The following is a 15252-nucleotide window of genomic DNA, read 5'->3' on the forward strand; positions in this document are numbered from 1 at the left end:
CGAGGAGGTTATAGACCAGCAATGAAGAAAAAAGCAAATCAGACTGCAGTAAGTTTCTAGTAACCTGAGCACTTAAAAAAAAAATTAAAAACAACATTAAATTTAATCTCCCAGAGTAGTTTTCAGGCTGCCTCTAAATAATGCTTAGTGGTCTCCTGATTTGTGCTTATTATTTCTGTCTTAGTATTATTAATGTGTTAGGATTATTTGGCCCTCTGGCCCATTCCTGGGTAAATTTGGGAACCTGAAATATACAGTGTTTCATTAAGGTAGAAATTATAATTTCCACAGGTTTTGTTAAAGTTCCCATAGTAGAAGTCTATATGCCAGACCTGCATCAACTTTAGTTTTTATTTGTATGAAATTTTCCATGCTAAAATGATATGTCCTCAACCCAAAGTTCTGCACTAGGCGCCTGCTGGTGGCATTTAAATTGCACAGATATTAACTTTGATTTATATGCACAGATATTAACCCAGGACAGCTTCACATAAGTGTATTCTGACACCCGATGTAACATAAGGGACGGTAGGAAGGGGGTCTTGTAGTAGGACTGCCTGACTTTAAATCTCAATTACTTATTACAGAAAATATTGGGCAGATCACCCACATTCTGTAATCCCCAGTTTCCTCGTTTGCGAAACACGTATGACCATAGATCCTCTTATTTTACAGGATTGCTGGGGCAAAAAAATCAAACAAGAAAATGCACAGACAGTGTCCACCACAGTGCCTGACACAATAATGTTTATTAATGATCATGATGATGGCAACCAGAGGGCAGACGCAGTAAACTCAGACCATGCAGTAGACACACGCAAGGGACACCCTAAAGTCACTGACACATCGGGGATGTTAACCATAAAAACACTTTTCACTAAGTGCCAACTGTGGGTCAAATGCATTATCTCTAAGTAGGTGATACTAACCACAGTTTTAGCAAAAATGCAAGTCACCATCAGAGAACTTACACAATTTGCATGAGATTGTAAAGTTACTAATTGACAGAATGAAGACTTCCACGCAGGTCTGGAGGCTCCTGCGGATTCCAGGAGGCCATTCTCCCAGTCCACTGCTGACTCTAGCTAAGTTTCTGAAACTCCTGGACTTCATATACGCTCAGTTCCCAGGGCACCAAGAAAATGAAGTTTGAAGCATCTACGTATAGTTCCATTCCTGCCATTATCCTTCAGCATGTCTGTAAACACTTTTTACTTCCTTCTCTGTCTTCTTTTTTATATGCATTGAGGTACAACTACTCCATGTTTACATCATAGCAGGCCTGTGAATTCAATGATGATTCCTTTTTCATAGCCTCTTGGCCCTGTGAACTCAAAGTCTTCCTGGGGACACACAGGAAACTAACAAGCATGGTAAGTAGCATAATAAATATGATCACATATGCCATGTGATTACATGAGGGAGGAAAATTCTCCCTCTCGGTTGAGCCTTAGAAAAGATAGCTGTGCCTGTCCTCGAGGGTGGAAGTGCAATTCAACCAGAGTGGAAGGAGCATTAGCATATTCAAGAACACCAAGCAGAGGAAGGTGTCTGAGGAAGTAACAGAAGATTGGGGTGAAGCTTACTTAAGATACCTGATCTCCACGTGGAGCTCAGTTTGGACCAGGGGAGCTCGAAGAGTTTGAGAGGGGAGACCACACACCATCAGTGAAGTGCCAGAGGAAGGCCAGGAGTCAAATGACTGCAGCTCTGGGTGTAAGTAGGAAAATGTTGTCCACCTCCTGGGCGGTCTAGTTCAAGGAGACCCCCAGAGGTCACAGAAGAAATGACTTAGCCAGAGAAGAAATTCTGGAGTTCAAACTAGGACTGGAAGGGGGTGCAACCAGGAGATTGATGCAGACAGGGATGAGCCTCCATCCAAGGTCAAAACCATCCATAAGAAATATCTAGAGATGTCTAGAGATCAAAGCAGAAAAATTTCACCTTGGAGAATGACAAGTCTTCTGAAATTCACTGAATTTTGAGGGAGAGAAGAATCTCTGTATCTTTTGCAAAAGTTAAAGAAAACAAGGCCAAACAAAACAAAATCTCTGTAATTCCCCTTATTTTCACCCCTGACTTTTATTTAACCTCATTTGTTTTTGCCAGCAGTAAAACCCAGAGAACATCTTGACGATGACTGCCTCAGGGAGAAGGGAACCAGCATTTGTTCAGTATCTACTGTGTGCCAAGAATGTTAAATGTTTTATTTCATTTAGTTCTTGCAAATCACCCAGTGGTGCTTGGAGAACTTAAATGACTTACCCAAGGTCACAAAGCTCTGACTTACCGCTGCTTCTGCAGAGCTGGTACCAGATTGGGATGGCAGGACACATAGTAGCAATTGTTGTGGTAGGTTGGCAAGGGAAGCTCTCAGTGTGAGTTCCAAAGAACAGGAAGTCATCTTATCAACCCTACTTTTCTCCAAAGCACCAATCAAAATGTTCTGCATGCCATCATCATCCCTGTCATAACAGCAGTAAAACTAAAGCTACTATCAATTAGCATAACTGCTGTTGAAAAGTAAAGTGTTAGTTGTTCAGTCATATCCGACTCTTTGCGACCCCAAGGACTGTAGCCCACCATGCTCTTCTGTCCATGGAATTCTCCAGGCAAAAATACTGGAGTGGGTAGCCATTCCCTTCTCTAGGGGATTGTCCCAACTCAGGGGTCAAACCCGGGTCTCATGCATTACAGACAGAATCTTTACCATCTGGGCCACCAGGGAAGCCCATGTTTTAGATCCTTTGGGTACTATCTCTCATCCTGAATCCAATCTTGCTCTTTAAGTATTATGAGCTCCATTTTAGAGACGTGGAAACCAAAGCTTAGAGAGGTTGAAAGCATTTGCCCGAAGACTGGGAAAGATTGAAGGCAAAAGGAGAAGGGGATAGCAGAAAATTAGATGGTTGGATGGTATCACTGACTTGATGGAGATGCATTTGAGCAAATTCTGGGAGATAGTAGAGACAGAGGAGTCTGGCGTGCTGCAGTCCATGGGGTTGCAATGAGTCAGACACAACTTAGAGACTGAACAAAAATAACAATTAGAAGCAGAAAGGGCTGGCATACTGCATCAGCTGAGATCCACAGCCCTGCATTACTGCTGAAGGCACTGTGGGTGCCACTTCCACATGCTGGCGCATCAGTCTTCTCTGCAGTATAGACTACGCAGGAGACATTGTACCAGGTGCCAAAGTAGGAAAGAAGCATTTGGCTCACATGTTCAAATGTTCACCTTCATGGGGTCTAATTCCTAGAAACACTCATCAAGGGGAAACGAGACCGGGTCTGTGAAGTCCTGAGGCTGGGTTTGATTATCCGCCTGTGTTATCACTACAGAGTACTCTCCGCATGAGCATCTTAAGAACTGTGATGATATTCACGGGCTGTCTGGCAGGAAGAAGTATTTATTCTCAGGAATAAAATGAACTTACAATCCCACCCTCAATGTGAATTACTGCTGGAGAAAAGGAACTTAACACAACACTACTTCTCTCAGAAACGCTTCAGCAGTGCCAAGAGCTCAGGATTTCTTACATGTGAGGCATGATTCCAGGCCTCTGTACTCTGCAAATGCCACATTCTTTGTCAGGGATGCCCTCCCCTTCCTCTGTCTGCCTGGCCGATTTTTTTGTTATTTTTTAAATGCCAGTTCTGATGTCACTGCCTCCAGGAAGCCTTCCCTGACTCCTCCAGCTTGAGTAAGGTTTCTCAACCTTGGCACTATTAACATTTGAGGCCTTGTCAGTCTTTATTGTGAGAAGTAGGACTGTCCTGCACATTGCAGAATGTTTGGCAGTGTCCCTGGTTGCTAACCATTTAGATGTCAGTAGTACCTGACCAGCTGCGACATAATAGATGTCTCCAGATATAGGCAAATGTTGGGCTGGGGTAAGAGCGATCACCTTCAGTTCAGAACCACTGAGCTAGAGTCATTGGGTGTTAGGTCTATACCTTGGTCATACTGGCTGAGCCCTGGATTTAAGCAAATGATTAAATCATTGAAATCCCTCCTAGTTCCATGTTTCTATGCTAACTGAAGGTTGAGATTTAAAAAGATTGCCAAGTGGTCCATTCTGCGAACTCAAGATCCCTGCCTGTGTTTGAGGACAAGAGAATGATGAATTCAAGCTTGGACCTCGGACCTTGTTCTAAGTTTACTTATCCTAAAAGTGGAACTAAGTTTTGCTTCCTCCTAAGGTTTTTGGGTTAAGTTAAATACTCACATAAAGCTGCCTAGTAAGATCACATCTCCCTGTGCCCCAGAAGGTTAGGAATGGGTTAATGTGTGACAAAATGCTTTATAAATCGTAAGTGCTAAACACTTGTGAAGTGTTACTATCTGATTTTTAAAAATCAGCAGTGAAACTTGAGCTTCTTTTCTCAATGTAGCATTCAAACAAATTTTTAAAACTCCCTGTCCTATGAATTAGCAATAATAATGACCTCCTTTCACACACATGGTCTCTTTTGATGGTCTCTTGCTCAGGATGGCATTGTCTGCAAAGTGAGGAGATGACCTTAAAGAACTAAAGAAACACCCCATGTTCTCAGAGCCGGAAAGCAAACACTCAAATCCAATTTGTGAGAACAGACCTCTTTCCAGTGAGCACTGAAGTAATATTTTAAATACAGAACAAAGAGCCATTCAGCCCAGTCTTTCTGAAATTTGAATTACATCCCTATATGCAAAACTAGGTAGATAGTAGAGACCATTAGCACTGATTATGTCAATGGCTATCATCATTAGTTGCACATAAGCCAGCATTAAGGATTTGCATACATAAAAAAGAGCTATTTCTTTTGTCAAAAGCAATTATAATTCTCAAAATATGTATATGTTCAACCTAAATCAGATGAAGGAATAAACCAAGGGGAGAGATGGGCTCCTGCCATAACTACATGTAAAAACTCTTAATTAAACCCAGACATTCCAAAGTATTTTCAGAAAAAAGGTTAATGAAATAGGGGAGGGAGGGAAAACATCTCCAGAGAAGCTTGCAGACTAGTTTTCTGGGCCAGCTCTTTTGTTGCTCTCAGGATAAGTAAACAAAATAAAAATGTACAAAATGCATTTCTCTTTTTGGAATCAAGACTGGAACTAAGCTCTTCTCCAGCACACTGCAGAGAGAACTATGTTGTGATGTTTTCTCCAGCACTCTGACCAACCCTGGCAAAGAGGAGCTGAATTCCAGACACACAGCACTCCGTCTCATAGAGAGGCCAGTATAGTCTGGTTTAGAGCAGTAAAGTCCTATTAACCTCTGGTGGATGTTACAGCTTTGGGAATACATTAAGGAAGAAGTAAAGTATTAAGAAGCAAAGACGCTCAAGTGTTTAACCTCATACAGTCGTTCAAGACTCCCTCTCCTCTCTATTCCATGGCAACAACAAATTATAGACGATGGTACAGAATTCACTGGAACCCATGATCAAGAACAAGCCTAACAGATTCTCCATGCGATCTCAACACAACCCAGCGGGTGAGGCATGGGGCTCACAGGCCAGTGCAATGAGAGACTGAAATACAGAGGAAACCGCATTCCACCCAAGTGGAGAGAACACACGTGGGCATGGGAACAGGCCCCCTGGATTGGGTCCCGGACCTGTTACTGGACCGCGTGACTGTCCACATCATGCCAGGTACTGCAGGGAGCACAGGGGCAGAAATGAAAAGGAAGAATGCTCATGTTTCCCATTCACACACAGCTTATAATCTAGAAGGGAAGACAGACATGAGTGTTAACAAATGGAAAATTTCAAGCAGTGAAGTGATCACAACAGTCACAACACGGCAAGCACCCACAGCCGCTGACTGAGAGCACACCAAGTACCATTAACTCATCTGGTTTTCCTAACCTGATGAAGTGACCCCGTGTCACCATCCCCCTCTTTAATGAGGATGATGATGTATTCCTAATTTGATGATGTAACTGATCCTCAGGGCTTCCCTGGTGGCTCAGCAGTAAAGAATCTGCCTGCAATGCAGGAGTTTCAGGAGATGCAGTTTCCATCTCTGGGCCAGAAAGATCCCCTGGAGGAGGGCATGGCAGCCCACTCCAGTGTCCTTGCCTGGAAAAGCCCATGGACAGAGGAGCCTGGTGGGCTACAGTCCATGGGGTTGCACAGAGTCAGACACAACTGAAGCAACTTAACACACACGCACGCACGCAACTGCTCCTCATCGCTGCAGTGTTGAAGAAATGGAGACACAGAAAGGTTAACACAGGTTATTCAAGGTTCCTTCCACAGATAGTAAACAGTGAGGCTGAGATTAGAACCTGGACATGTGGATTTCAGAGCCCGTACTTTTAACCTCCAAGGTGGTGTATAACAAGGACTCCTCATCCAGGCTGAGGTCAACAAAGGCTCTGCTGAGGAGGTGACCTTTGAGCTGGAAGGTGAGTATGGGTTCATCTAAAGAGAGATCAGAAATTAATCCAGGGGAAGGGGGTTGCTCTAGGCAGAGGAGGGAAAATGGGGAGGGGTCTTAAGTGGCTGCAGCAGCAGAACATGTGAGATAAGCTAGGACCGGAACCTTTGCTGCAGTGCTCACACCTGGGCAAACGTCTCCTGGAGCAACAGAATAGGAAGGAACTATATGAGACTAAAAACAACTGGCAGTGGGGCACATCATGGACAAGATTCAAAAAGATCAAAGAGCCAACTGCCACTTCTGAGATGATGACGCAAGAGCAGGGTCCTGTGCAGGGGGATCGCGCCCAGCACCAGGAAGCCACCCTCCACCCGCGCTGGGGGTCAGCCCCACCCTCACCCGGGAAGGAACCAGCTCGCCACCGCCCAGCCAGCTGACAGGGTACCTGTTACTCGTTTTCATGCCCTGTGATGCAGCACAAGTGCCAGGAAAGCAGAATCTGCATCCACAGGCAGCGACTAGTTGCTGAAGAGCTGCTTTGTGTGTGTGTGTGCGCGCGCTTAGTCGCTCGGTCATGTCCAACTCTTTGCTACGATTTGTGTTTGAAAAAATTCTCTAGATACAGTGTGTGCAGTGGAGCAGTGAGGCCCATAAGGAGTGTGGAGAGAACAAGCAGGATAAAGTGTAGTCATCTGGGGTCCAGGCCAGTGATTCCCAAAGCGTAGTCTCCGGGCCATTGGCATGACTGTCCGCGGGGGCGTTTTTATAAACTGAAATTTTGAGGACCCACATCAGGCCTATTGAATAGCCTTTCTCTTCTGCAGGGGATTTTCCCGACCCAGGGATAGAACCCAGGTTCTTTACCAGCTGAGCCACAAGGAAAGCCCAAGAATATTGCAGTGGGTATCCTATCCCTTCTCCAGTGGATCTTCCCCACTCAGGAATCGAACCGGGGTCTCCTTCATGGCAGGCGGATTCTTTACCAACTGAGCTATCAGGGAAGCCATCAGAATCTTCTATAATGTACCTTAATCATGGGGGTGATACTCATTACCTTTGCCAGACGCTATTGGTAAGACACAAGTCACAGATCCCTTGCACATACCAAGGCACGAACCCCACACGGCAGAAATTGTGGGGCACCACCTCAGAGTCTGTCCACCATAGACCCCATACTCTGTATTTTAAGGTGTCTTCCAGATAACAATGATGCGTGCTCAGAGGTAAGAAGCACTAGGAAACTCCCATGGATGGAGGAGCCTGGTAGCTGCAGTCCATGAGGTCGCTAAGAGTCGGACACGACTGAGCGAATTAGCTTTGACTTTTCGCTTTCATGCATTGGAGAGGGAAATGGCAACCCACTCCAGTGTTCTTGCCTGGAGAATCCCGGGGACGGGGGAGCCTGGTGGGCTGCCGTCTGTGGGGTCGCACAGAGTCGGACACGACTGAAGCGACAGCAGCAGCAGCAGCAGTCCAGAGTATGGATTTTAGGGACATTTAGAAGTTTCAATCAAAAGAGCTAGGAGCTGCAGTAGCGCTATAGATTATTTAGTTTAGCACTGTGATCATAAGCATGAGCTTTGGAGCCATCAAGATATAGGTTAAAGTCTTTGCCACTTCCTGAATTATGTGACCTTAGGCAAGTTACTTAACTTCAAGCAGCTTCAGCTTCTTTTTTTCTTTCTTCATTTTATATTATGGCATTCCCAAAGAATCTGCTTCTGAGAATTTAGGGCTGTGGTGAGAGAGAACTGGTCACCAGTGTAAAGTATGTCTGAATGTCTGACACAGAGACACTCAACAAAAGCCTACTATTTAAACAGCCTACTATTTAAAATATCTGTGGGATTCACCTTCCTCTGTAAAAATGAGATTAGACCACATAATATATGTCTCCTGGTTCTAGAATTCAAGTATTATAGATAAAAGATCTCGCTTTACAGAAGGGTTTTTTTTTTTTCTCTGCTTTCTATAATGGTAATAGGACCATCCAGACTATGAGTTTTTCGTCTCCTGTGTTATTGGAATGAAGCCCTACCAGCCTCCCTTTGTTTGCTAGAAAATAATTTCGGTGTAGACCTCCTGAGTGCTTTGTCTACCCTCCAGGGACCCAGTTCCTATACTTGCCTCCTTTGAAAGAGATAATCTGAAATAGATTAAAACAAGTCATAAGAACACCCTCAAGGAAGTACCTAAACAATTACTAAGTGAGAATTCCGTTCCATGGGAACTTGTGCTTCGGGCACTTATCACAAAACATTGTTAATTACAGACTTACTTTTCCATCTCCCTTACTTGACTAAAAACTCCTTGGAAGTAGACACCACCCTGCCCTGTCCTGGAAAAGGCAGAGGAGAAGCTTCTCTTGGAAAGAGGTGATGCCTTTTCTGACTCACCCTTCTCCTCTGTGCTCTTGCATCCTCTCCATCTTCCCCAAAGTTACACTTCCCAGTAACTGGGAAAAATTGTACACTTAAGAGAGTGCCTGCCAGTAGGGATCAGAAGGGAGCTAGACAGTGGGGTAAGATCTTGGTAGAAGATAAAGGAAAACTCAATTTCAAACCCCGTCTAGTTATCTGTGCCCATAATGGTAAAGATCAGAGTTCATCTTTGTGCAAAGAAAGCTATTTAGTTAGGCAAACCACCCAAATAGGCTTTTAACATTGCCAAGGTAAAACAAAGACTCAGAGGAGAGGGATGAGGATGCCTAGAGGAGATGTGAGCAAGCTTCTAGACGATACCAATCATACAGCCCTCGGTGTACAGCTCTGGGTAGTGTTCTTCAGGAAGGCAAAGAGGAAAGCCCGAAGATCTGGGATTTTTAAATTATACATGGTTATAGTATCTGGCACAAAGACAGTACTTTAAAATGCTTAAACTACAGAATGAATAAATGAAGGAAATCTAATCTTAAATTTCCCCCCTGTACTTTGTAATTTGACCTCTCTTTATTGACTACTAAAATATGAAATGGACATGGCCCCAGTAAATAGCAGACAGAAACATAAAAGCAGCACCAAAAATTGCCCATCTGAAACAAGCACTGCCATCTGCCTAGGTTGGGAAGTATAATTTAGTAAAGAAACAGGCAGAACACGTAGTTCCGAGAATGTTAATCCACAGTCAATAAAGTAACTAACCAATCCGTAGTAACAACCCCCCAAAGGACAATTCTGGAGTGTTTTATTCTGAGAGCAAATTAAAGCAAGACAAAGATGAGTCTACCAAAAACACAGCAGACTCTCCTCTATTTCTCATATGAGTCCTGAGAGGGAGTCATGGAAATTATCTATATCTTTCCGTATCTCCTACCTGCAGAGTACAGAGTCAACCCAAAATCTTTGTTCAAGTGCAGCTACACTGGATTAACTCTGAGCTCAGGGCTCTACACTATTGCTTTGATGCAGAATATGTTCAGATTTAACTATTTACAAGCCGTATTGATCTAGGAACAGAGTCAGAGTTTTGATTAGGTTGCAATGAGCCAGTTACCCAATCAGAAGTCCTTTCATCAAATCATTAATGATTATTTTAAAACAGTAGAACTCCTAGGGTGCATAAAACTGGTACTTTATTCTTTGCACGTGAGAACGGATCCTCTGCTTCTGGTGCCTCAGTGGCTGGGAAGCATTCCCATGGGACCTGTGGTTGTGTAGCACATGTGACCTTGTGTGCTTGTGTTGGGGTCAGGGCAGGATGGGCACAAGTGTTTTCATTCATCATATATACATGACCATAGAATTAGCTTTTCAGACACTAATTTGGGGTTTGGGGCCCTTCATTTCTGTGCAATCTATTGGATTAGGTGCTCTCATTAAGATGATTAAAATAAGCCAGTCTATCAATATGTGGTCCAATTATTTCAATTGTCTAAACACAGGTTTAGTCTGGTCCTTTTCTGTTGTGAGAGAAGCATGATGTAAGAGATCGCTTTTCTGGACTTTTCCAGGACACCTGGGTCACTCCAAGCTCCCTTAAGTTTTCCAAAATGAAATCAGAGTGGAAAAGAGATGAACAACATATATTTCAGTCTTCAATAGATGTTTACGACAAGTGATACATCCACTAGAGTTTCCAGAGAACGTACATACGATCTACCGGTAGGATTCCAAGCAGTTAAAATGGCATATTTTCATTACATTATTGGCTTCCATGATGCCAGGGAGCTTCTCTTTAATTTGATGTATTGTTCTATTTTCACTCAATTGAAATTAAATATGACTTGTTTTTCCCTTAGAGGAACCTATCTACAGGCTTACTTCTGTATTACTTCTGTATTTTTTAAGCCGTGAATCTTGTTTTCCAAAAATTGTACACTGAGTGAACAGTACACTGAGGCTGTATAAATATACACATGAACACTCCCCTCATTCAATTTCATCACACACATTTTCAGAGACACTTTTCAAAAATTACTCGTCTAATTAACTTCTTTATGAACAAATAAATTCTCTTCACCTATGGATGAGCTACAGTTACAATCTAGCATCTGGGTGTCGGATTTCAGAATCTTATTAATGGTGGTTATTAGCTGAAGATACAAAGGAGAGGTGAACATATAGAGTGAATTTACAGTTACTGTCTGAAGAGAGATGGTGAGAATCACCCAGTCCCTCTAATCTAATTTACATACAATAAACAGGGTTTTAGATTAAATGATTTTTTCCTGTAGTTCCGTAATTTACGTATGATAAAACTGATGCATCGTCATTATCAACTTCAGCATTTTAAATCTTTCTTTTCCTTTCCCTGAAGAGGCCTAAGGAAAGCAATATTTCATTGTTCTAAAGTAATTTTCATCTTCTCCCTTTCCCAGGTAGATTTCATCTTGAGTGTCACACTATACCTGTATCTATCCACACAGTACAAAGAGGCACCCTTATCAACAACAGTCTTTAAGTACTGTCTTCCCAAGGTTTCTTTCTTTCTCATAATAGTCAACACTGGTGAAAATTCTAAAATGGGTACAATTTGCCCAACCTCAGAGTCTACCTTATGGTGAGGGATTGGGGGCAGGAGGAAAAGGGGACGACAGAGGATGAAATGGCTGGATGGCATCACCGACTCGATGGACGTGAGTTTGAGTGAACTCCGTTTGGTGATGGACAGGGAGGCCTGGCGTGCTGCGATTCATGGGTCGCAGAGTCTGACACGACTGAGCAACTGAACTGAACTGAACAGTTGTTATATAAGAAAGTAACAAAATGTGTTATAAAAGAGTAACAAAACTGGGCCACTGGACAAGGGAATGGCACACCACTTCAGTACTCTTCGCTTGAGAACCCCATGAACGGTATGAAAAGGCAAAAAGGTAGGACACTGAAAGATGAACTCCCCAGGTCGGTATGTGCCCAGTATGCTACAGGAGATCAGTGGAGAAATAACTCCAGAAAGAATGAAGAGACGGAGCCAAAGCAAAATCAACGCCCAGTTGTGGATGTGACTGGTGATGGAAGTAAAACTCCAATGCTGTAAAGAGCGATATTGCATAGGAACCTGGAATGTAAGGTCTATGAATCAAGGTGAATTGGAAGGGGTCAAACAGGAGATGACAACAGTGAACATTGGCATTTTAGGAATCAGTGAACTAAGATGGACTGGATGGGTGAATTGAACTCAGATGACCATTATATTTAATACTGTGGGCAAGAATCCCTAGAAGAAATGGAGTAGCCATCCCAGTCATCAAAAGAATCCAAAATGCAGGACTTGGGTGAAGTCTCAAAAATGACAGAATGATCTCTGTTTATTTCCAAGGCAAACCATTCAGTATCACAGTAATCCAAGTCTATGCCCCGACCAGTAATGCTGAAGAAGCTGAAGTTGAATGGTTCTATGAAGACCTACAAGACCTTCTAGAACTAACACCAAAAGAAGATGTCCTTTTCACTATAGGAAACTGGAATGCAAAAGTAGGAAGCCAAGAACATCTGGATTAACGGCAAATTTGACCTTGGAGTACCGAATGAAGCAGGGCAAAGGTTAACAGAGTTCTGCCAAGAGAATTCACTGGTCATAGCAAACACCCTCTTCCAACAACACAGGTGAAGACTCTACACATGGATACTACCAGATGGTCAACACTGAAATTAGACTGATTATATTCTTTGCGGCCAAAGATGGAGAAGCTCTATACAGTCAGCAAAAACAAGACCAGGAGCTGACTGTGATTCAGATCATGAACTCCTTATTGCCAAATTCAGAATTAAATTGAAAAAAGTAGGGAAAACCACTAGACCATTCAGGTATGATCTAAATCAAACCCCTTTTGATTATAGAATGGAAGTGACAAATAGATTGAAGGGATGAGATCTGATAGAGTGCCTGAAGAACTATAGACAGAGGTTTGTGACATTGTACAGGAGGCAGTGATCAAGACCATCTCCAAGAAAAATAAATGCAAAAGGGCAAAATGGCTGTTTGAGAAGGCCTTAAAAATAGCTGAGAAAAGAAGAGAAGCAAAAGGCAAAGGAGGGAAGGAAAGATACACCCATTTGAATGCAGAGTTCCAAAGAATATCAAGGAGAGATAAGAAAGCGTTCCTTGGTGATCAATGCAAAGAAATAGAGGGAAGCAATAGAATGGGAAAGACTAGAGACTAGAGATCTAGTCTAGAGATCAAGAAAATTAGAGATACCCAGGGAACATTTCTTGCAAAAATGGGCTCAATAAAGGACAGAAATGGTAGGAACCTAACAGAAGCAGAAGATATTAAGAAGAGATGGCAAGAATACACAGAAGAACTGTACAAAAAAGATTTTCATGACCCAGATAACCACAACAGTGTGATCACTCACCTAGAGCCAGACATCCTGGAATGTGAAGTCAAGTGGGCCGTAGGAAGCATCATATGAACAAAGTTAGTGGAAGTGATGGAATTCCAGTTGAGCTATTTCAAATCCTAAAAGATGACACTGTGAAAGTGCTGCACTCAATATGCCAGCAAATTTGGAAAACTCAGCAGTGGCCACAGGACTAGAAAAGGTCAGTTTTCATTCCAATCCCAAAGAAAGGCAATGCCAAAGAATGTTCAAACTACTGCACAATTATACTCATCTCACACGCTAGCAAAGTAATGCTCAAAATCCTTCAATCTGGGCTTCAACAATACGTGAACTGTGAACTTCCAGATATTCAAGCTGGTTTTAGAAAAGGCAGAGGAACCAGAGATCAAATTGCCAACATCCACTGGATCATGGAAAAAGCAAGAGAGTTCCAGAAAAACATCTACTTCTGCTTTATTGACTACGCTAAAGCTTTTGACTGTATGGATCACAACAAACTGTGGAAAATTCTTAAAGAGATGGGAATACCAGACCGCCTTACCTGTCTCCTGAGAAATCTGTATGCAGGTCAGGAAGCAACATTTATAACTGGACATGCGGTAAGGAGTATGTCAAGGCTGTACATGGTCACCATGCTTATTTAACTCATTATGCAGAGTACATTATGAGAAATGCTGGGCTGGATGAAGAACAAGCTAGAATCAAGATTTCCGGGAGAAATATCAATCATCTCAGATATGAAGATGAAACCATCCCTATGGCAGAAAGTGAACAACTAAAAGAGCCTCTTGATGAAAGTGAAAGAGGAACATTAAAGTTGGCTTAAAACCCAACAGTCAGAAAACTAAGATCATGGCATCGGATCCCATCATTTCATGGCAAATAGATGGGGAAATAATGCAAACAGTGAGAGACTTTATTTTCTTGGGCTCCAGAATCACTGCAGATGGTGATTGCAGCCATGAAATTAAAAGACACTTGCTCCTTGGAAGAAAAGCTATGACCAACCTAGACAGCATATTAAAAAGCAGAGACACTACTTGGCCAACAAAGGTCCGTCTAGTCAAAGCTATGGTTTTTCCAGTAGTCATGTATGGATGTGAAAGTTGGACTATAAATAAAGCTGAGCACCAAAGAATTGATGCTTTTGAACTGTGGTTTTGGAGCAGACTCTTGAGAGTCCCTTGGTCTGCAAGGAAATCCAACCAGTCCATCCTAAAGGAGATCAGTCCTGGGTGTTCATTGGAAGGACTGATGCTGAAGCTCGAGCTCCAATACTTTGGCCCCCCTGATGCTAAGAACTGACTCCTTGGAAAAGACCCTGATGCTGGGAAAGATTGAGGGCAGGAGGAGAAAGAGATGACAGAAGATGAGATGGTTGTATGGCATCACTGAGCCGATGGGCATGAATTTGGGTAAACTCCAGGAGTTGGTGATGGACAGGAAAGCCTGGTGTTCTGCAGTCCATGGGGTTGCAAAGAGTCAGACACGATTGAGTGACTGAACTGAACTGAAATAAAATATAAAAGAAAAACAACAGAAAATAAAACTGCTAATGTGTGGGAATATCACAGCAGAACTTGGGATGTAACAAATATTTGTTTTGATAATTTAGGTAGCATAGACAGAGGGCCAAAGTTCGGTTCTATGCCAAGAAGGCAGACCTTGAGACAGAAGGTGATCTTTTAGAAAATTTGTGCAATGGTCACATTGAGAAAGCAAAGGAATAACAGCTCCTGACCACCTATTCTATCCCACGTGCTATTCTTAGGATCATTGACACTGACATACCACCCTTATCTTAGTGTGTAACAGTAATAAAAACTACCTAAACCTCAACTGGGCAGGCTCAGTTCAGTTCAGTCGCTCAGTCGTGTCCAATTCTTGGAGACCCCATGAATCGCAGCACGCCAGGCCTCTCTGACCATCACCAACTCCTGGAGTTCACTCAGACTCCTGTCCATTGAGTCAGTGATGCCATCCAGCCATCTCATCCTCTGTCATCCCCTTCTCTTCCTGCCCCCAATCCCTCCCAGCATCAGAGACTTTTCCAATGAGTCAACTCTTTGCATGAGGTGGCCAAAGTAC

The 15252-nt window shown here is 42.9% G+C and overlaps 1 protein-coding gene across 2 annotated transcripts in view; it reads right to left on the reverse strand.

Moving 5' to 3' along the window:
- The window catches only part of FAT3 (FAT atypical cadherin 3), an 801625-nt gene that overhangs the window by 477377 nt on the left and 308996 nt on the right, over positions 1-15252 (reverse strand). The window lies entirely within an intron of this gene.

This window comes from Bos mutus, chromosome 29, assembly GCF_027580195.1.
Source record: "Bos mutus isolate GX-2022 chromosome 29, NWIPB_WYAK_1.1, whole genome shotgun sequence".
Lineage (NCBI taxonomy): Eukaryota > Metazoa > Chordata > Mammalia > Artiodactyla > Bovidae > Bos > Bos mutus.